General features: G+C 47.2%; 1 long non-coding RNA gene across 1 annotated transcript; it reads right to left on the bottom strand.

Annotated features, from left to right (window-relative positions):
• Positions 1–6,340: 6,340 nt before the first annotated feature.
• Positions 6,341–6,841, bottom strand: LOC124698536. The gene is made up of 3 exons (XR_007001001.1): positions 6,804–6,841; positions 6,588–6,690; positions 6,341–6,470 (listed from the first exon to the last, which is right to left on the bottom strand). It is a non-coding gene; the product is annotated as an uncharacterized LOC124698536 (long non-coding RNA).
• Positions 6,842–20,850: the final 14,009 nt, after the last annotated feature.

Raw genomic sequence — 20,850 nt, 5'->3', positions numbered from 1 at the left:
TGTCTAATTCGGATCTAGTCTATATTAGACTTCCGGACCCTTAAGTATCGATCCTATAGGTTCATACACGAATAGATATGACGTGAGCACACCTACTCGGTCAATAGTTGACACTTTCCTCTAGCAAGACATGTTGACTCCTAAAGGCGTATAAAAATCATTCGGACGAACCATCACAAAGTTGTGTATATGTCATTCTCTTTGCCTCAGGATATTTATTCATGATCCAACTTCACAACTCTTTCTTGATATGTGAATAGGAATCCCTTACTAGGTTTAATGTTAACCTTATGTAGCACAACCATGTATTTCTGCGTCCGATCACTTGAGGCCGGAGTTCTCTCTCTCACATAGATAGGGGCAAAATCCCATCTTGATTGGACATGCTTTGCAGCATGCTCATGGAAAACCCGAAAGCTACCTTTATAACACCCCATTAAAATATAGCGTTTGATAGCCCCTAACTAGGCCCGTTCACATTTCAAGAACATGCGGCAATATCAAGTCTAAGGAAAAGAGCATACAATATGTAGAGAGAGAACTGCAATTATAATTGACATGTCTCGTGTTGGGTCAGTCCAACCCCATGTTCATAACATATGTCCACGTCATTAGTCTGATATGTAACATATGTGACATTCTATGACGCTCATTCCATGACGTTTCAGTTAAAAAACGTCACAGTTTCTGAAATTTTGACTATTCCCTGACGTTTTTTCACTGTATCGTCACGGAATGAGCGTCATAGAATGTCACATTTGTGGTATCCATGTCTATGAATTGTGAAACACAATCATCAACCAATCGATGTGCTAGTCTAATATTCACGTGTGTCCTCACATGAACTTAGCGCATAGACAACTTTATAAACCATACAAGTAAAGATTTTCACAAACAAATCAGGTAATTTCCAATCAATATAAGTTGTTTGATATGGATATTGAAGGAACATTACAATAACTCATGGATACAATGAAATATAAAGGCATATTTATTACACAAGGGGCTTGTCGTTGACCTCACTAACAATGACGTAGACACAACGGTGGCATCGAAACAAGCTAGTAGAAAGTAGCAGGAGGAGGGCCAACGTGGCCGGCGTTGGCCTCACCAATAATGACGATGACATTGTAGTGGCAGCGGGACACTGCAGGGTGACCATCGTCGATTTAGTTTACTTTAGTTTACACTTACACTAGTAGGAATGAGCCTATAGGCTGAAGTTAACTAGTAGCGTAGAAGAAAGTGGTTCGTTACTAGTAATGTCTTGTAGGGTACCCACAAAATGTGCACGCCACTCATAAGTGGAACCCAAAAAATATTAGTAGCGTGCAAAAATTGGGTATACTACCAGTATGGAGACATTGGTAGAGTGCCAAAGCTTGACGCACTACCAGTAAAGAAATATTGGTAGCATGCCAAAGCTTAGCACCCTAATAATAATCACAGAGAAAAACAAGGCCCCGTGCATCGACTGCACCATGTTCCCCTCCTGCATTATCCTCTCCCTAATCCTTTGTCTCGTCTCTCCCTCACCCATCAAACTCACCGACCTCGACCTCTCCATCTCATTCTCTCTGATGGCACCATCCATGCTCATCCTCAACGCCCACCAATAGCCGTGCATATGATAGGCTCCCGCTCGTGTGTGCCTTGTTCAGCACGCAAGCCAGTCGAGTCGTGTTGACTTCATAGTCACAGGTGGCGAAGGGGGTGGTCCTCATGGAGGCAGAGTGCTGGTGAGGGCCAAGGTGATGGCGGCGTGCTATGGAGGGACAATGCGAGGCCTACATCTACGTAGAGGAGTTCGAGTTGGAGCTACTTGGATTCTAGGCCATGGACGTCGTCTGCGTCTGCGTGCTCGACAAGGTCACTGAGCACTTCTTCTTCGTCTAGAGTTCACCACCGACATCGAGCTCGCTCACTTCGCCACCAAAGCCTAGGTGAGCTGCCGCACCGTTCTCCCCTCTTCCTCCTTTGTTTCCACCCATGTGCCACTCCTACCGAAACCTAGTTATATTTTTCAAGTTTATTCATGTCACTCATTGTTACTATCCTGCATATACTGGTGTTGATATATTGATATTATCACCTTATACAAATTTATATATAGGGATGACCTGTATCCATGATTTACGTCCGTTCCGCTGTTCTATGTGTCGATGTTTGTTACAGTAGAAGCTTCTATGAGGATCCCAACTTACTAATGTTCTATATTGTGTGAGTAATTCAAATGTGTCACCATTTCGGTGCCACAATTGGTTCTATTGAAGCTTCGCATTGCGCAAGCATACTCGGTTGGATAGAACCAAGTGTGACATTGCTTGTGATTAGTAATATAAGCCTTCATTGCACAAATGTGGTTCCTTCTTGTGATTGGTTATATGATGTCGATGATTAAAATTTGTGACACTTTTTGTGTAGTGAATTATTCTATTCGAGGTTGTATTGTACAAAGACTCGTGATTGTGCATACTACTTGGTCGGATGGAATAATTCTGGCTCCAGCACTGGGTGTGATTGCAACATAAGTATGAGGCATGTCGTTCTTCATTTGGCCCTGCTTGATTTATTGTTGTTGTTGCAACGACCGATGATTGAAATTTTGGATGGTGATCTGTGGGATGGTGCTAGTTAGTCTTGTGATATGCACAAATACAAATTTTGTCCATCCTACTTGCTTCAATACTGGCTCCATCCCTGAGATTTGCGTGTCCACTGTAAGAATGACCCCTATTTCATTTTGGTTCTTGATATTTATTTTGATCCTACGGATGAATAAATTGTTGTGGAACTAAAATTTCCTCATTTTCAGATAGGATGGTACAAGTGAACCAGGTGTCTTCTTTGTTAGTGTACACGAGCATGCAACCGTACATAGCAAGCACTACACAGGTTCAATGCTACCAGGAATCCTATATAACTAAGAAGTTCATCCTCAGTAACCTATTTCTCTTAACATGCCGCTATGCCACGTCATCAATCCTGCAACCTAGCCAAACAAAAGTTATTAAGGCCCAGTTCTTTTGGCGGCTTCTCCGAGAAGCTGCCCTTCCCCAGCTTCCTGGAGAAGCCGGTGACAAAATTTTGTGAGGCTTCCAAATTAGTTTAGCCTTAGATATTCTAGAAGCCTCGGAAAATTTTAGAACCGGCTTCCTGGGGAGGGCAGCTTCTCCGAGAAGCCGCCAAAAGAACTGGACCTAACTCCTCGCCAACGTTTGGTTTCTTCCTATATTCTGTTTCATTCTTCGCGTGCATGCATTCTGTTTACTAGCAAACGAAGGCGCGGCGGCACGCCGCGCCGGAGTCTGGTAATAGCGAGGTAAGTGGTATTTGTTATTGTTGTTTGTAGGCCGCCGCGCCAGTCTTTTGTCTTCATTGTGAAAAACAGATATATAGGAATTATATATTGATGAGATGCTATGGATGAGGCTGAGTTTTACAATCTCTATAATATGAGTTTATACATGAATTACCTACAGCTTAAATCAGATCTAAGATAGCTGTCTCAAGTGTTTCGTACAGACAGACACAGAAGGCGTGTGCATTATGTTTACCTCGGAATTGATAAGAAATCATGACTACAAACAATATGACGATGGGTTCATCGGTAGATGCTTACTGTAGACCAGCCCCAAGCTCACCCAAGTAATGACAACTTACTATTCCCTGGACAAATGAGACAATTTGTTTGGTACTGACAACAACAAATGGATATTTAAAATTTAAAATTTATTCTTCATAATTCATTACTTCCACCAAAAATAGGAAGACCACAACTATATCCTCACCCAAGGGTACTCTACATAAGAGGTACGTGGAAGATACAAGAACAGAAAATGCATAGATATCATTGACAAATTACTGCCTACACACAAATAAATTTGATACAACATGCAACAACAACAACTATAATTGCCAACTGATGCTACTTTCCGAAGTGGCACGGAGAGCACTGCATAACTTCCTTTGGCATCATTTGGCCTTCCATGCCTTGAGATATCGAGAAAAAATAGATCATCAATTAGAGCAAATAAAGTTGTTAATAGAGAAAGAGTTGATGCCCTTCTAACTCAACTGATTTTGGTCAGGCTCAGCATTTGTAAAACATATGACAGAGTTTGTGTTTAACTGTATCAGTTTAACCTGCAAAGCAAACAATACTCTAGTAGAAAAAGAGTTGATGCCCTTCTAACTCAACTGATTTTGGTCAGGCTCAGCATTTGTAAAACATATGACAGAGTTTGTGTTTTACTGTATCAGTTTAATCTGCTAAGCAAACAATACTCTAAATAGTTGAGCCATCTAACAATGATCTAAACATCAATGCTAAACAATGAGAAGCCTCCCAAGTGATAGAATTTGTGTTAGGCTTTTCTGATAATCATGCAGCTAGCAGTAATCTTTTAGGTTTTCTAAGTTATGATGCTCTCCTGTAAACAACTTGGTTTCATAGTGTTGTTATGCGACATGAAGAACGAAATTTCTTGATTCAGTCAACAACATATGCTACAGAGATGCATGCATGCGGAAGTGAATTGTAGGTTTATTCTCCTGGTGATTACAAATCCCCAAACTTGAAGAAATCTGCACTGGGAGCTGAAAACTCATCATCAAGGTACAGACTTATCTTCCTTTTACGTGCCAAACACACAGCAAACATGTACCATTGTATATAGAGAAATCATCATAAAAAGTAATTAAACAGCTAGCTGCAAGACCGAAACAGAAAACAAAAGATGAGTACCACTTGGACATCTATGAACAAACAAGACATTAATAATTTCATTCAAGTAACAATTTTCAGATTTTGGAATATTTAGAAGGTTATTATGAATCAATGCTTTAATAAAGCCCACTTTTTGGGATTCAATTTTTCTGGGTGTTTGATCCTACAACATATATCCAAGGATTTAGAGAAATAAGAGTTCATGAAGGGAAGTAGTGAACCGGAGGGAAAGTAGTGAACCGGTGAGAGGGAAATGGTCACATCCGATATTTTAATATGTTCACATCTAGAAACTGGAACGCGAAGTAATTCTCTGGCGGGTTTTTTCAAGAATGCACCAGTCTAGTGTTGTTGTCAAGGCCATAAGCAAGCATATACCCATATGGAAACAAAACTGACGAATCAGTGAGAAAGACCCCAATCGAACAGGAACAAATAAATCAATTAATACAGAAATAGCAAAGGGAGGAGATACCGGATGCAAGATGCATTCGACAATGGTTGTCCTGTGGAGACCCTGCCATGCCTTCTTTTCATAGCTTTGATGCGCTGCTAAGTTGAAAAATCAACCAATGAGAACAAATATACTATCATACCGAGGGAATAGGAAGAAAAGGTTGAACCTATCCTCCAATTTTCACATTAATGGCCGTAGATAATACGAAAATATAGCAATTTACATGTCAGCCAGTGAAACACCAAATGAATAGCTTTTGCCTGCACATCATATGCCAAAAGGAGTTTTACCTGACCTAAATAAGTCTAAGAACCATATACAAAATGGGTATACTAATTATGTGGATGCCTGCACAATTTTTTCCAGCCAGATACTACATCTTTGTGCTGGCATGGCAAATAAAGATAATAAATAGGCAGCGAATGGAGCAGAGAAGCAGGCAGCACCGAGAAAATAATAAATAACACTAAGAATTAACGATAGATTTGTAAGTATGTCTACAGTCTTTTGCATCAGACTAATCTTAATCTGAACCTGGTATAGCATAACACTATCTACACTCACACATATAAGAACAAGGCTTCTAAGGATTTACCTAGAATTATCCAGAAGACTTTGTTGTACCAAGAAAAGAGTGTAGATGCCATACCACTTGTTGTGCTTAAACAACCAAATTGTGCCACTGTAAATCAGGGTGAATATTCATCTATGGCAATGTACAGTAACCATACATTTACTAACCATACCACTATACCTCGGAGCATGCTATATGACATCCTCAAATATGAGTAACGTTTGATTTTTTTTTAGGTATGGAATACCTCGGAGCATGCTATATGACATCCTCAAATATGAGAAACGTTTGATTTTGTTTTAGGTATGGAAGTCTAAGATGCAAATTAAATAAGGAGGTTCTAGTGGCATAGATATATGATAATCTAGGATAAAATCTCAGAAACAAATTTAGTAGTTTGGTTTTGGTGGTTGACCTACAGGCAAGATATCTCTTCACGTGAAAATTTATTCTATAGAGCAAAGCAAATTCTTTAACAGCTATGATCGGTGCAGAACATATTAGTATGTCTTCAGCACCTAGAAGAGGTCTATGACAGAAAGCTGGTTATCTGAAACCAAATTTTACCTGTACTTCAATCCCATCTTTTGAAATTATAGATAATATTTCTCAACCAAATCCAAGAGGTTTGTTTCCCAATCTTTATGCATTATACCTTCACCTTATTTACGGTCCATGTAGCAATCCCTATCAATCCAGATAATTTATACCTACGATTCAACATATCAGAAGATCACTTCATCAGCTGCCCAATGTGCAGAGGAAAAAACTACAAACTGAAGGGAAGGTTAAGCATTCTTGGATATTTTTTTTTTTGTTGTCCTTACCATGGTTGTCTTTGCAGTTCTTTTTCTGTGTTGGATCTTGGCCTCGCGGTAGGTCTTGCATATACCATCTCAAAATTGACCGCTTAGCTTGAATATCAAGGATCTAATTGGATATAAATTTTAAAAGTTGTATACGCACCCATAACACGAATTCATCTCCAAGAATATGTATATGCAACTTAGATTAAAATCTGAACCAGAGGTTAGAAATCTTACTTGCTCTATAGTGGAGTCTGGCCTGCAGACATCGCCTGATTCAAGGAAGAAGAGGAGAACAATATTTGCCATAGAGAAATCGCGAGGGGAGAGGGCCTGCAAGGGGGATTCATAGGGAGAGATAATGCAGGTATCGGAGGAGAACCACAGTTGCAAAGCGTCGAAGTGCTGCCGCCACTATTGCTCTTACCGCTGACTACGTCACCGGTGAGCACACGGTCATGTTGTCCACTCCGTCACAGCTGTCAACCTCGCGCCCCTCCTCTTCGCCGATGTAAAGCCATCTTCCGCTACCGCTTGCTGTGGAGTCCAGACACGCCGGCAATCACTGCAGCTGCAGCTCGCCATGAAGAAGTAACCGGCCACCGGGGAGCCAAGGAGGCATCGGCCGCCGCGCATCAGATGAAGCTCTAACCGCCGGGGAGCCAAGGACGCAGCGTACGTCGCACATCAGAGAAGACGCCGGCCGCCGCGCATTAGAGGACACCCAGCGGTCTGGGAGGCGAGGAGCCGTCGGCTGTCACAGACGTGCCGGCTGCAGGGCATCAGAAGACGCTCCGGCCGCCGGGGAACCGAGAGGGCTGAGTCCGCCGCGGGGCCAAGGAGGCGCGGGTTGCCTGCTGTACGCATCCGAATCATGGTAGAAGGGAAAAATTAGAAAAAGGAGATGTCACCCATCGGAGAAGAAAAGAAGAGGCAACCTACACCTAACCTGTAGAGGGCACCGCCGTGTGTACACTTGTGGCAACCTCCATGGCGCGGCAGCGAGCAACGCACCAGGGGCGACGACCACGACCGGCTCCCGTAATCCGCGTCGGACGCCTCTGTTTGCTTGCTTGCTCAACTCCGACGGGGCCGCCGCAGGTCCCTGCCTGCTCCACCCCAACGTGGCCGCCGCCAGCCCGCGCGTGCTCTGCCCCAAGATCGCTGCCGCCGCCCCAACGTCGTCCCAGGACCGTGCCTTCTCCGTCCCAAGGGCGTCGCCGCCGGCACGCACCTGCCCCGCCCGTCGGTCGCCGTCCCTGGCCCGCGCGTGCTCCGCCCCGAGGCCGCCGCATGCTGCCGTCCCCGCTGAGGCCGCTGCCCTGCCAGGAACCACGCCACCCAGTGATGCGGTGGAGAGGCGGACAAGGAGTGGTAGGAGGAGAGCTGGAGGTAGGTCGGGCGATAGCGGGAGAGGTGTTGGGGATTTGCTCTCCCGGGTAGCTCCGTCAAAGAGATTGGATTAGGCAAAATAGAACCAAGCGGTGGATGAAGATGATGCCCGCCCACTCGATCTTTCGGGAGGAAGAGGTGAGAGGCGTTATTAAATGGAGGCGTTATTGGGGAGACAACTCTGAAAGCTATCGTGTGGATAGTGGGGCAGGACCACACCGCTTTGACCATGTGAAGAGCGACCACGCATTTTAGACTTCCAAAAAGTGGTCGCGAGCGAGATCCGTTTGTGTCGCCTGCGGATATATTTTGTTCAGCGTCCGTTTGCATCTGGGTGCGCTCCCACCGGGATGATCCATTTTTAGATTTCCAACATATTTGAAAGCAAATACAGTAGTACTTTTGAAAGCATAGAAACTATACAAAGTAGTTCTAGAACCCTAGACTACTTGCTACCTGACGGGTAGGCCCCGTCGTTGTGTCACTCCCTCGCCTACTTCTCCGCCGCCTCCCGTGCGGCCGCTAGGGCTCGGTGCGCCGCCGCGTCCTCTTGCAAGCACTGCTGTAGCCTCACGTTGGCGGCGTCGTCCTTGAGTGTCTCAAAGGACTCGACTATAGCTCTCTGCTTCGCTGCCCTCTCCTCCGGGTTGGCGCATCAGGATCATCGGAAGACCATGATATGTCGGAGTCGGAGTCCTCTGCGGCTGCGGCGGTCGCCACCCTGCGTTGTTCCAGCTCGGCGTCGACCGCCGCATGGGCCGCCCGCTCCCCCTCTGCTTCCTTTCACGCTCAGCCCGGGGCCTCGACGTCCCCGACCGGGTCGAGGAGGTCGGTCGTCGTCGGAGTCGAACTCCTCGTCGGAGCTCAAGACCGGGGGAGGTGGAGGTGGAGGCGCGGCAGCCTGGCCGCGGCCGGCGCTGCTTATGGTAGCTCCGGTGGAGTCTGAGCGGCAGCGACGCTACGGTGTAGGTTGTGCGGCGGCTAGGGTTTTGTGGGGAGGAGATGAGATGCTCGCGCCCCTGTTTATATAGATCGGAGGCAGGGCGACGGCCGCGACACGCGTGGCATCATTACTTCGTGCGCAGAGGTAGGCGACGGCCGCGCCCCACGCGAGGCATCGCCATTTACGCGGCCGCAGAGCGACGCCTCGGCGCCAGTACTGGCGGAGAAGACGCAGCGATGCTTGGTCACTGCTAGGCGGGTCAGACGAAACGCCCGCCAAACGCGAGCGGACACTTTGCGCGTCCGCGCAGCGTCCGCAAAGACGCATCCGAGGCGCATATTTGAGCCAGGTTTGCATCGCCGCGAACGGCCCAGTCACTTTGCGTCGCCTCGCTGGAGGTGGTACCAGACGCATTTTTCGGTCTGGCAGACGCAAACGGCCGCTCAGCGTTAGTTTGCGTCGCGCCGCTGGAGATGGCCGTGTTGTTTTTTGCACTGTTGCAGCACATGGTAATGGGATCCACCATAATGCATCAGGAAACAAAACTGTTGTACCCACCCAAGCCAAAAAAAAGGGAAACCATCACTTCGGGACCAAGACAACATAAATCAACCATTCATAAATTCCAAGACAACCCCAGACGTGCACATCAAATAATAACAGATTACATTAATACAAGTGTCAAAAGGAGAGGCACACCAAAAAAAATCCAAAAATCTAAGAAAAATTGAAGTTGATCGCTATACTAGTTATTCTTTTGTTGGCCAACGATACAGCAGCAGCCCACTAACGTAGTCAAGAAGAAGTCCACTAATCAAGCCCAGGTGCAGCCCATTAGGATAGCTCTCATCACCCTTCCATTAGCCACCGAACAGCCAACGATCATTCATACTTCCTCTTTCTCATAAATCAATGCAGCGGCGCAATCTCTTCCTTTACCACACAATTCCCACGAGAAATAACAGCAGATGAAACCGATATGGGCATACAAGAAGCTCCTGGATAGTTTTTCCTATTTAAACTCCAAGTCATCGCCCTTTTAGCCTTCCACCGCCTGTTGTCGATCACTCCATGGTCCTTTCCAATCCTCAGTTTTCTCCTCGCTCCTTCCCGCACGCCCCTTCTCCCACTACCATCGGCATCTAAACATCTTCTTCATTGCTGCTCCTTGATTCGATTCCTTGCTGGGCAGACCCAGTTATTTCTCCCCCTACTGATCCATCAGCGACCAATCACCCCATGAATGTGCGAAGTCAATCTGTCCTTTAAAAACTGCTTTGATGTGTTCCCTATTTTTTATTGCAGGTTGCATCAATTGTTACGGTCTGGCATCAGCGCTCTATGGCTTCTATCTTCAGGTTACCTGCCGTGCACACAATGTACAGTTATCATACTCCGAGCCTACGCTGACAGAATACAATTTTGACTACAATTAGTACTCTGTACCACTGTTGCCTTTCAATTGTAAGAGCTGACGAGTGCCTGAGCGTGTTTACACAATCATGTATTTTCAGGTATGCTCTGCCTCTCAAATAATATTTGGGCGTGGCATAATCATCAAGCATACTTTTGCTAGGCGAATCAAATCGTATCTATGAACCATGTGAGGCTTTGTGGTTTGCGGTATGCGCTACCATTCTCTGCTATTTTCTTATTGGTGTAATCTTATGGTGTCCTTTCTCTGTTATGTCTGATGCATGTCTCTTTTAAGGCCAATTGGGTGCCTTTCATTCGGCAGTGCTAGCTCTAATGAATACAATTCCAGGTATTTTTATCCCCTAATATATACGTGGGTATATTTTTTTTCCTTCATGCACAAAAGTCATTCAGCTCTGATCTAAAGAATCTCACGAGCACCTCCTTATCTGTCATGCATGGTTGATAAAAAAAATGCATATGTGGTCACACATATTCGTTCTCTCTGGTGTAAAGCTGACTAATAGAGTTTAGCTAGATTGCACTATTCATATGTAAAAAGAAGGACAGGTTGCTCCGTACTAATATTAATGTCCTGAAGTTGGGCTGACAAAGTCTCAGATCTACATTACCATCTCAATAGGTTAAGGTTCCACTACGTACAGATTAAAAGTACATTCCTCTTTTGTCATTTATCTAAATGTCAGATTCGTCAACCCCAGACTGTTACTTTCTTTTGAAAATGTACCTCATGGCTGCACTATGGCTAAAGGTGTCTAACCAAGGGTTTAGCTTTGTTTATATCTAATAGAATTGTAAATTATAAAAGCTTTATGATTTCTTAGTAGGTTTCATTTACACATTTATTTAAACCACTTGATTAAGTGTTCTAGCATTGTCACTATTAGTTGCTTTGTACTACATTTGAACAGTAGATTTAGTATGGCAGGTTGTAACTATTTATCTATGTGTATTCCTACAGTGAAAGAAAAATCAAATCTGGGCAATCATAATACAAAAGTCAGCTATCATAATTCCATATAATTAAACCTTTTGTTTTGCAGAAGCGAAGCTAATTGTTGCAAGGAGATTGTATCCACTGAAATTGTAAACGATGGTTGACTGGAAACGACTCATAACATGAACACCTCTGGCATGTCTCACTGGAAGTGGTCTTATAAGGGCATATATATGTCGAGCTACAAAACGTATGTTATTTTGTATGAATCTATGGTTACTTAGGTGGTTTACTCCAAAGCTATTATTTAATTTTGAATGAAAACAAAATTAGACTTAATATGATTTAGATGGCATAGATTTCCGCCCTTTGTTCTCCTAAATTGTGTAAACCTCAATCCACATAAATGTCCCACAAGCAACGCGTGGGGTATCATCTAGTTTACTCGTAAAGTGTATTCTCTCGTTTGTGTTTTTGTTCACATTAACAAAGAAAACCACGTAGTAGCATGTCCCTCGCCCGCTCCCGCGAGCGGCGAGGCGAAACCCTAGATCGGGCGTGCTGCTCGGGCCTCTCCTCCCCTTTCCCCTCCCTCGCCGCTGCCGGTGGGCGCACCGGGCGAAGCCTCGGTGGCGCCGGCGGCGGCGGGGACTCTCCTCCCTCTTGCTCGTTGCGGTGGCGCGGGCTGCGGCGGGGGAGCGGCGCTGGTCGAGGGGTGTCGTGGCGTGGTCGTGCGGCGGCGGCATGGCGGCTTCGAGATCCCGGCGTACTCGTCGCGGGGACGGTGCTGTCGGGCGCTTCCCCGGCAGCCGGTGACGCGCGCGAATGCCCCTATGGTGGATGGAGGTCAGGGGCGGCGCTATGAGGGGCTCCAGCGACAACTTCGTGGAGGCGTGGCGGGTGGGCTCGGGCCGGGGCAGGGGTCCCTAAGCCTTCTGTGCTCCGATCTTCCCCCAGATCTAAGGGCGCTGGCAGCCAGGGGGCTGCTGGCCGCCGATCTGGCTGTTGGAACTCCCCCCCCCCCCTCTCGTCTCGGGAACTTCGCTGCGGTGTCGTGTCTTCTTCGTCGATCTGAGGTGTGTGCGCTTGGACGCCGGGCGGCGGCCTCGGAAGGTGGAAGCTTGCTCGGTTGGCGGTGCGTGCCAGAGGCTCGGGTGCTGGCCAGTGTCCACAGCCGTGAGGGCGGCATGGCGCCGGCGAGCAGCATGTTGCGGTGGTGGGTTGACCTTTTGGTTGGCCAAATCTATAGATGGTGGAGGGATTTTGCTGAGGGGAAACCCTTGCCCGCTTGGGCCACGATGGCGATGTCCACAGACGCCATGGCCTTCCTGGAGGCGTCGTTGGGGCTTCTCTCTGTCCATCTACGGGCTCCGGGTGAAAACCCTAGATCCTCGTATCGGGCGGTGGCGGCACTCCGGTGTCGTGCTCTTCTAGAAGACACCGTCTTGGAGCCCACAACACGAGGCTCTCCGACGGTTGTGACGGAGGTGATTCTTCGGCGATCTTCGGCAAGGCTTGCTCCGTGCCCTTCCCTTGTCGAGCTTCCTTGGTGCTACTTCTCGGTCCGTGAGCATCGTGGGTTGGTCCCCGGTGGTGGTCGGCTTCCGGTGGCGTTTCTGCGACGGAGGGGTGCTGTCGACGGCACTCGTGAAAAATGGTTCACTCTCGAGTGAGTTCCGGCCCAACACTGTAGCTTCCAGCTCTGCTCCGAATCCTCGTAGGTGTTTTGGCTGAGCACGTTAGTCGTGCTTCCGGTTGTAGCTTCTTTGGTAGTTCGTGTGGATGTGTGGTCTCGATTTGTAAGCTGGGTTCAGCACTATGTATCGTTTTCGACGTTGGTGGCTTTGTTAATTCAAAGTTGGGTACCTGTGCCTTTTATCTAAAAAAAAACTATACACCAAAAATTAATCGAACATGTATGCATGACTTTTATTTGCAGAGCAACCGCGTGAAGCAATTCCGTTGGAGAGAACATGACAGAGCCAAGATCGTGAAGCTCACAAACCTATAAATTAGAGAAACGGTTATGACAAATCAAAGACACCCAAGAGCATGACCCGGCCTCAAAATCAAGCTCTTAATAAAGGACCAGGAATACATCAACCAAGACCAAGCAGCACACAGCCCTCACTCAACCAATGGCGGCTGCCAGTCTTGTCTTCCTAGTCCTCTTCCTTGCAGCAACGGCGACACTGAAGCAGGCTACCGGAAGGGTAGACCCGCGGAACCTTCCGGTGGAGAAGGAAGCAGCAGCCACAGCTGGAGGTGTTGTTGTCTTCCTCCCGCCACTTCCCGCTCTGCCTAGTTACCCGCCACTGCCACCGCTCCCAAGCACACCACCTTTCCCCACCTTCCCCGGCTTCACGCCCACGCCCGTTTCTTCTTCCCAACCGGCCCACTGCATAGACCCTCTGACGCCGGTGTACTCGTGCCTAGACTATCTTACCTCAGCCACCCCAGCTCCTACGCAGATATGCTGTCAAAACTTCCGTGAGCTAGTGAACAGCAATGGTAGCATCTGCCTTTGCCATGTGATAACTGCCAACCCACGCCTGATCAGGGTCATTAACGGCACAATAAGTCAGCTGAGAATGCTCACTCTTCCCTTCACCTGCGGCAGCAGAATCCCGTTGGAGTTATTTTCTTGTTTCTGTACGTAAGCTTCCCCGCTTTCTTTTCTTGAGGTTTAAATGAAAATTCTACTAACCACTCGTATGATTTCATTGCAGTTGAAACTATTCCGCCATTCCCTTGATCAACACTCCAGCGGCAAGTTGAAGACTAAAGATATAACATGACTAAGCTGCTCCTATGCTTACTCCAGCGGCAAGTTGAAGACTAAAGATATAACATGCATCTAGCTAGGCATGAGTTCTACTAGTGCAAGCATCTCATTACGCTAGCTAGTTCTGTTTAACTGCATGTTTGAAAGTAATGTATGAGCAAATGTGTGTAACCTAATTTATCCGATATATCTTTACGATTATAAACGGCAATGCGACCGTCTAGAATTTTTTATTTTGCATTTTGCTTACTATTAAACGGCAATGCGATGGTTGTACGTCCAGAATTTTTTTATTTTACATTTAGCCCTCAATACTTGGAAAATCAACGTCTGGTACTAGAAAAGGGGAACGGCCTGGGCCGAGCTCCGTGCGCCGCCCGCTGCCGGCCGCCACTGCTACCCGTGCGCACCGCCTAGAGTAGAGCGACCACCACTCTGACGGTGAGATCCACTCGCCCTTCGTCTGTCACCGCGCACCACCCCGGCTAGCTACCACAAGCGATCGACCCCACAGCCAGCCACGCTTGTGGCCACGACCTCCCCGGGATCTCATCCGACTGCCGCCCCGTCTTTGCTGACCGATCTCCAAGGGGTCACCTGACCACCTCCGAGTGCCGCGCCGGCCGGCTACACTCTCCGCCAGGTACATACGCCAATCGGGTCTGTGCCCATCCAGTAAGGAGACGAGATGTACGTCAGCACACAGTTGGTTTCAGACTTCAGTAGCTCCCCTTTTGCGTGATTTAGCATGTTGATTGAATTTATGCACACTGAATAGCTGATTTAGGATAGGGTTGTTCAGAAAATGCGTTGGCCTCAACATGGCTGCCAATCTTATCCACTACCACAAAGATTGAGTCATGACCATGTTTTGTTCGTGGTAAGACTAGTACAAAGTCCATGCTTATATCGGACCAAGGAGCATATGAAATAGGTAAAGGTGTGTAAAAACCGTAAGGGTTGGTGGTAGACTTAGCTTGTAAGCACGTGGTGCAACGGTTGCATAGGTGCTCCACATCTCGCTTCATCTTCGGCCAATAGTAATGGGTTCAAGTAACCATACAACTATTAATATGTTTTTACTTGGAATGAGCCTTTAACAACTTAAAATAATTTTAGTAAAACAGTATCCCAACATCCTAATTTAGGTTCTTTTTTGTGTGTGTATCACTAATATGTACAACGAGTGTTCTAGCTACCATATACTGCTACAAGTTACTGAATGTCTGGTCAATAACTTGCTTAGGGTGTTGCTGTATTGCCTCACCAGCACATAGTGCGAGTCGCCGTTCAAGAATTCATGGTCTAACTGCAGCAGTCCACCATGCCTGACGGTACTGGTAGTAGGCGTTGTGAATCTGTCAGTGGTTTGCACCTCGAAGGGAGCGGGGCTGTTGTCACTGACCGACAAGGGGCATGTCCCTTGCGCCATAAGCGTTGTTAGGTTATTAATGGTGATAGTGAAGTGGAACTTTATAGGCCATTCAATAACCATTTTTCAGAATATTTGTGTGCATGTTGATTGTTGCTTTGTCGCGAAATTCTGTTGCATACATGTTGTGCTGAACAGTGGGATTTTGGTAGGGTTGGAGTACACCGAAAATAAGTGAGTGACATCTGGTGCTTGGTACTCCCTCCGTCTCAGTTCACAGGGCTTGCGCGTATCCCTAGGTTGTATATTTGACCAACATAATATCAATTGTATAGTATAAAAATTATAGCATTAGAAAGTAGAGCATCTAACCTTTCTAATGACATATATTTTATAATATATATTTTGTATTATGTTGATAAAATTTACGATCTAGAAATACGTGCAAGCCCTATGAACTGGAGCAGAGTAGTACTCACTTGATAACTTGACGAACGAGAGATTTGGTATCTCGTTTGGGGTTGCTCTTATCGTGTTTCTAGCTTATTACATCAGGTATCAAGCCCTTAGCCTAATACCAGTATAGTATAGTTGATGAGGGAGGTGTGAGGGAGGGCTTCATGGTTTTTCTTATGTAGCCATGTACGCAATTAACCCATGTTTACGAAGAAGCTAGCTGACCCTCAGAGATGCATCGATGACACTCATAGGCAGACGTAGGAATAGGTCACCTATAGGAAGGAGAAGATTAACGAAATTTTTGCAACAAACATGTCCAGTCTGAACCAAAAAATGGTTGTTTTTTATTACAAGGTATGTTAACCATGCGAGCATATTGCAGATGCATTGTTTTCTATTTTTTTAAGTTAATAATTTTTTTTTCTGCTTCGCAGCAACGCGCGGCATAGTGCTATATTTTTATAACTTCGCATACCCAATCTAAAAATCCTGGCTCCGCCGCTGCTCCTGCAGCTGCCCACAAGTTCCAACTTTACCTACTTTGCGCAATTATAGGTTCAACTTAATGTATTTTATTTTTGGATGAGAGTAGACATATGCACACTGGGCTTATAATATAATGAACAATACATTATGCCACACCATTTCTCATTGCATAATATATCGTTAAAAGATAATATAATCGATGGAAGATAACATTATTATAACTAGTATAATATCATATGGTGATCTTGCTATAGTTGTACGTACAAATTCCTAATTCAAGTCAGGAGAAAGCATGTTCAAAAAAAAAAGTCAAGAGAAAGCAGATCAGAAAAGCAACAAAATTAAAATGAACAACTTACTTGATGATCAAGGTTTAAGGCAGGTAATACATTCTTTAACATCACCATATACCGCAAGTTAGTAATCCCCTTCAAGTTTTTCTGTTGCAAAACATGCATGTGATGTTCACTTGCACCTCTCATTCTTTCATCGACTTCTATCAATAGTGGCATCAATACAGGAAACACACAAGGTGCTGACGGCTAAATGTCGGGACCGTCGGCACAAGGCCCGTTTCAGCCAGGCCAGCAGGCAAGCCGTCGACACAGGAAGCTTTGTGCCGACGGCAGCTATCGGCACAGTTTTGGCAGTCACCACACACCTGGTCTAGCCATCGGCATAGGTTAGCCATCGGCATAGCCTCTCCGCCGTGACGGCGAGGTAACAACGTTAGGTCTGTGCCATCGGCCCAGTTTTTTTTTTCATTTTCCATTTGCCACATTAATCTTTGAAAAATCATAACTAAATCATTATAATTCATAAAAATACAAATAATATATCAAAATTTGCAGAAAAATAAGATCTATCCTGTAAAAATATCAAACTTGGAATACTGCATCATGTTCTCAGAAATGAGCTATCATGTTCGTGTTATCACCAGAATTGAATGTGTTGACGTCAGAAACCCACTGGCGGGCAGCAACAGGCAACACAGTAGAGCCGGGAACAACTAGGGTTGCGGCTGGCCCCAGTCCCTCAGAGCGACGGCCCGCAAAGCCTCCTGGTCACACGTTCGATGCTATCGCAAGGGCGTGCCACCTGACCTATGCACAGTCGGGGAAGGTGTTGGATGATGCCTCGCTTAGTTTCTCGCATGGCATACACGTAAACATTAAATACGAGCATCGATCGGCCCTCGAGGTTATCCTGTGAATCGGCTCAAAGAGCCGATCCACCCATGATTCGTACAAGGTGTCCGAATATATGGTGGTCTGCTTGATCAAGATAAAGCTAATGAGATCTACGACGATTTAGGGTTTTCACCGCATAATCGGATCATCCTACTCACGATTGGGCCTCGCGCTCGCGCACGGTGACCGTAAGCCGATCCTAGACGGGGCCTAAACACCAACACGAGGTTGATCCCGGAACATCCTTTCTAGGGCTAGCAAACGTCACCCTACACGCCGCTGGATCCTCCAACCCTTTGTAAGGCCTAACTATTGCGGATATTAAACTAATCCTTGATGAACAAGGAGCAACCGTAACGGATCAGATCTACTAAACTATGATCAAGCGGGGTGCCGCCCCTACACCTAAGATAGGTGTAAGGGCTGCTAGATGCATGAGGGTTGCACTACGACAGCATATGATACGAAGAACAATGCAAACCCTAACACATCTAAGATAACTACGTTGCTCGCCATAAAAAAGGCTTCAGCACGAGCAACGCATGAACAACGTCGGTAGGCTTGTGCTGCCTGGTGCTTACCGGAGAAACCCTCGAGACGAAGGAGTTGGCGATGCGCCGAGATTTGTTTGTGTTGACCGAGTCAGAGGTGGGCCGCGATCAAGATGGACTTGAAGAATATATATATAGAAGAAATATGTGAATCGGCCTTACAGGCAAAGTTTGGGCTAGTTTGCCCTTGTATCTGTAACATATTAGATTACGTGTCGGTTAAGAGTTAGAGTTTTACCCGTGCACGGTTAGGTGCACGCCCACATTAGAAAGTCCCTTGGACTATAAATATGTATCTAGGGTTTATGGAATAAACAACAACCAACGTTCAACACAAACAAATCTCGGCGCATCGCCAACTCCTTCGTCTCGAGGGTTTCTCCGGTAAGCACCATGCTGCCTAGATCGCATCTTGCGATCTAGGCAGCACAAGCCTATCTCGTTGTTCATGCGTTGCTCGTGCTCGAAGCCTTTTTGATGGCGAGCAACGTAGTTATCTTAGATGTGTTAGGGTTTGCATTGTTCTTCGTATCATATCGCTGTCGTAGTGCAACCCTCATGCATCTAGCCGCCCTTACACCTATCTTAGGTGTAGGGGCGGCACCCCGCTTGATCATAGTTTAGTAGATCTGATCCGTTACGGTTGCTCCTTGTTCATCAAGGATTAGTTTAACATCCGCAATAGTTAGGCCTTACAAAGGGTTGGAGGATCCAGCGGCGTGTAGGGTGGAGTTTGCTAGCCCTAGACAGGACGTTCCGGGGATCAACCTCGTGTTGGTTTTTAGGCCCTGTCTAGGATCGGCTTACGGTCACCGTGCGCGAGCGCGAGGCCCAATCGTGAGTAGGATGATCCGATTATGCGGTGAAAACCCTAAATCGTCGTAGATCGCATTATCTTTACCTTGATCAAGCAGGACCACCATATATTCGGACACCTTGTACGAATCATGGGTGGATCGGCTCTTTGAGCCGATTCACGAGATAACTCGAGAGCCGATCGAGGCTCGTATTTAATGTTTACGTGTATGCCATGCGGGAAACTAAGCGAGGCATCATCCAACACCTTCCCGACCAGGTATAGAGTCAGGTGGCACGCCCTTGCGATAGCATCGGACGTGTGACCGAGGAGGCTTTGCGGGCCGTCGCTCCGAGGGCTCAGGGCCAGCCGCAGCCCTAGTTGTTCCGGGCTCTACTGTGTTGCCCGTCGCTGCCCGCCAGTGGGTTTCTAACGTCAACACATTCTGGCACGCCCGGTGGGACCACCTTCGACATCCACCACATCGCCACCTACATCCGAGATGGCGGAAAGCACTCCGGTCAAGTACGAGGATCTGCCTGATGAGCTCAAGAAGAAACATGACGAGATCAAGGCAACCCTCGAAGCCGAACTCATCGGCTCATTCCACCGAACCCGCTCCCATGGCGTCAGGTGGAAGGGGTTCACACCTGAAGGCGCACTCGATGGAGTGGACCTGTCCGCCCCGTCAGAAGAACGCACCAGGTCGCTGCGGCAGGAAATCAACTACATGGTGGCTCATTCGCTGCACCGCCACTCTGAGAGCCCGGTGAACACTTTGGAGCGTGTCGCTCTGCGCGTGGTCCAGGAAATCATGAGCCACCGGTATTCTCCGTCGGGACCAGCTCTGGGGACTTTCAAAGGAGAGATGCCACTCCGGTCCCATCCTCCGTTGCCGTTCGCATGGGCAGCACCGGAACTGCTGAACTCATCGGCATACGTCGTCTATAAGATTGGTGGTGATCCTAGTGACTACCAATTCGTACCTGAGGCACCCAAGGAGATCCCGCACGGATACGCGTGCGCATACGTACCGGTCGCAATCACTGGGCACTCTCGAACCGGGTTGCAACGGCAAGGGCCTTCCGGAACGGCGGGAGGAACGTCGGGAGCAGATCTTGAGAAGCAAACGTGGCTAGCTAAGTACGCCACCCCGACAAACCTCCAGAGCCCAGCTCCTGCAGTTGGCCTAGAACCGGAAAAGCAAGCATGGCTGGTTAAGTATGCCACCCGGCGAATCTTCGGGGTTCGACACCTTCGGCCATCACCGCGGATCAGATTTGTGCAATCTCGAAAGATCGGTTCGGCATGATGCCGAAAAGGAAGACGTTCGGCTATACCAAGCCGTACCCCAACGACTACGAACTGATCCCGCTACCACCCAAATATCGGCTCCCGGACTTCACAAAGTTTAGTGGATCGGATGGTTCCAGCTCCATCGAGCATGTGAGCCGATATTTGGCACAGATCGGGCACGATCTCAGCATCGGATGAGTTGCGTGTGAGGTTCTTCGCACGATCCCTCACGGGATCGGCTTTCGGGTGGTACACATCGCTGCCACCGAACTCCATCCGAACTTGGAAGCAGTTGGAAGAAGCGGTTCCATGAGCGGTATCACTCGGAGGCTTCCGAGGTTGGTATTGCCGATCTAGCACAAGTACGACGGAGCGCGGGGAGACAAGTGTCGGAATACGTCCGGCGCTTCGGGACCATTAGGAACCGATGCTTTTCGGCTCATGTAAGTGAAAAAGAAGCGATCGAGTTGGCGGTGGTGGGTCTCTCATCATCGATTAAGGACGTGGCCTCCCAAGCGAGACTACCCTTCACCGGCGCACATGGTGCGAAGGCGTCGGCATATGAGCGGCGCCACCCGGATATCTACCGGGACAAATTCAAGCGTGCAGATGACCCTGGTTGAGGCGGACGAGGATGAAG

Source organism: Lolium rigidum, chromosome 3 (genome assembly GCF_022539505.1).
Source record: "Lolium rigidum isolate FL_2022 chromosome 3, APGP_CSIRO_Lrig_0.1, whole genome shotgun sequence".
Taxonomy (NCBI): Eukaryota; Viridiplantae; Streptophyta; class Magnoliopsida; order Poales; family Poaceae; genus Lolium; species Lolium rigidum.
The sequence above is the reverse complement of the archived record's forward strand: the minus strand, read 5'-3'. Positions and strand labels throughout refer to the sequence as shown.